The sequence below is a fragment of the Cryptomeria japonica genome, chromosome 11, assembly GCF_030272615.1.
Source record: "Cryptomeria japonica chromosome 11, Sugi_1.0, whole genome shotgun sequence".
NCBI lineage: Eukaryota > Viridiplantae > Streptophyta > Pinopsida > Cupressales > Cupressaceae > Cryptomeria > Cryptomeria japonica.
The window spans coordinates 112911091-112913684 of record NC_081415.1 but is presented as its reverse complement, the minus strand read 5'-3'; positions in this window follow the sequence as shown (position 1 = coordinate 112913684).

Sequence of the window (2594 nt, the reverse complement as noted above, 5' to 3'; positions counted from 1 at the left end):
AAGAGTGTTGCCATCAATGCCAAAGGGGGAGATTGTAGGCAGTTTACACTCTTATGAAAATAGTTGGTGTTATCATTGATGGCAACCATCTGGCAACCTTCTGGCACTCATCTGGTAAAGCCACCGGCACTAGCACAGGCATCTACATACACCGGCAGACACTTCACCGACAGCGGCAACAATGCATACCGGCACCCCAGCCGATAGGGAATAAACTTTTGCTTATTGTATTTAATTGTAATTATCTTTTGTAAAGCCGACAAGGCATATTGTAAAAGACCCATATATATGTATGAGATCTTATAGATCATTTTGTGTAGAAGAGTAGTAAGGTATATACATGGAGAGAATATATAGATGATATTTTATAAAAGGAGATATAGTTAATAGCAAAGGTTTTGGTTATAGAATGAGCTTAAACCGGTACTGAACTTGGCATAGTTGATGTTGATTTGAAGCAGTACATTGTATTGGATTTCATAATCCACTTTTGTAGTAAGTCTGACTCTTATAGAGTAGGGAGCTCTAGACAGTTGGCCTTCCTGCATGTGGAGGCCCCTCATTGTAAGTAATATTTATTCATTGGCCAATGAGTGAATATTGTGGGTCACAAATCCCACCGAGGTTTTTCCCACACTGGGTTTCCTCATTAAACATCTTGTGTTGTGGTGTGTTTTCTATGTTATCTTTATTGTTCCTATTTACTGCATTAATTCTTATTTACCGATACACTGTTTTGGGATGCAAATTTCTTAATAAGGTTAAGTATTCTGCTAACCGGTTAGATACTGATTCACCCACCCACCCCCCTCCCTCCCTCTCAGTTTCTTTGGGACTATCATTAATCCTAACACTCCTATTTTCATTAATCTTGATGAAGAAATAGGTGAGAATCTTGTTAATGATGAAAATGTTGATCCTTATATTTTTTATGATGAATATGAATATGTTGATGTTGACACTGATTTATCTAAACAAATTTTAAAAGCATTAATCCTAGCTCCTAGTAACAAAAAAAGTGACTCATCATTAGAGGATGGTCCATGTTTGGAACTTGTGATAGCTACATCTACCGTGCTCGATGTCACTCCTCTTGCGTGTTGTCCACCTTCCCGTAACAATGATGAGCAAGATCAGGGACAGATGGCGTGCTTGATTAGCTTCATTGGCACTATAGACTCTCTCTCTCTCTCTCTCTCTCTCTCTCTCTCTCTCTCTCTCTCTCTCTCTCTCTCTCTCTCTCTCTCTCTCTCTCTCGTTTGTGATCATTCTTCTATTTGTTGTCCCTAGTGTTGTCTACTTGAGGACGATGCAAACTATTGAGATCTATTTTGGTATCTCCCATGTTGACTCAAAAGGCACATGTGTCCCTTTCTTCCATGGTGGTTTCCTTTCTTTGGAGGATGAGGACAATTCTATGCATATATATATATATACATGAGTTATCATAAAAAGCATATTGACCCCAAAGTTAGGTGAAACCACCCCATGCTTTGTGTTTTGTGTTCATTATCCTTTGATTTGTCCTCTCTTGGGGGCTTATTATTGTGATAATGTGCTTATCTTTTTGGATATATCCTACCTTAAAGCAATTGCTCCTGACTAGATGTACATAATCGCTTTAACGTGGGGGCATGCACTCTACTCAATTATTCTCTCTCTTGCATATCTTGATACTTAAAGTTACTTAGCTTTTGCTTTACAATTTTTGGTATTTTTCTTTTTTACTATTTGTAGTCATGGTTCTCTCTTCCTCTCTCATGATCTTCCCTTTTACCTTGTCATTGAAGTTGTGAGATCCTAAAGTCCACTAGGGGCTTGGTGTATCTTGCCTCCTTGGCGACTTGGTGAAAATCTTTCACTGTGAACCCTTTGTACTTTCCCGAGAGTATGATTGACTTCATACTCCTGCTAAAGTGGGGGCTAAATGTAGCATCCTAGAATTACACCCCTTGCAATTTTTGACTGGATTTGGATCTTCACCTTAGTGTTTCTACCCCTTGGCCTAATGGAAGACCTGATTATGTTCATACACATCACAAACATCAAAAACCTTGATTTGCACCCCCTTGGCCACCTTGATCTTGGCCCAAGATAGGGCAGGACCAGGATGTGGCACCATGGTCCTCCCTAGAATGGGCTCTCTTTAAACCCTTTTTCACATTTCAAATTTGAGCAGGATTCCCCTCTCCGTGTCAGCTCATGTCAAAAAATTAGCCAATTTTCCCGACAAGAAAGTATATAAAGAGGATTTCTCCTCTCATTTGAACATCTATCAATCACATGAGCAAGTATCAAGCACACAAGAGATCAAGCATTCAAGAGAAATTGAGCATTTGAGCAGTCTTCCTTCAAGCCTTGGAGTAGCAATAAAGGCAAGATTCAAGCATTGAAGTGGAGATCTACATCCTATTTCATGAAACCCTAATTCCATGTGGAGGCAAGCAAAAATTCACAAGGAGGTATAATCATTCAATTTTCAGTCATAATTCAGTATCTCCCTCAAAAGGAGAACCAAACCTTTCAGTCATTTCAATTACATTTATCTCGATTTCATGGTTAATTCCAAAAGTGGGGTTTGACCTAAGGCAAGC